Source organism: Hydra vulgaris, chromosome 10 (assembly GCF_038396675.1).
Source record: "Hydra vulgaris chromosome 10, alternate assembly HydraT2T_AEP".
NCBI classification, from domain to species: Eukaryota; Metazoa; Cnidaria; class Hydrozoa; order Anthoathecata; family Hydridae; genus Hydra; species Hydra vulgaris.
In genome coordinates, this window is record NC_088929.1 from 29580001 (window position 1) to 29580243 (window position 243).

The window sequence follows — 243 nt, forward strand, 5'->3', positions numbered from 1 at the left end:
AATGAATAAGTCTAGATAAATCGCCTGAAAAACCGGAATGAAACCGGTTTTAAAAAAGACCGGGCTTTTTTTTATAATTATATATATATATAAACAAACAATATCTCATAATTGATGCTTTGTTAACAAAATTATTTCAAAATGTTAAACAGTTCTCTAGTTATAAGGCTATTTCCTTTTTGAAAAAAATTCATTAATAAACTTTGCATAAAATTGCATTAAATACATAGTTAATAAGTTGGT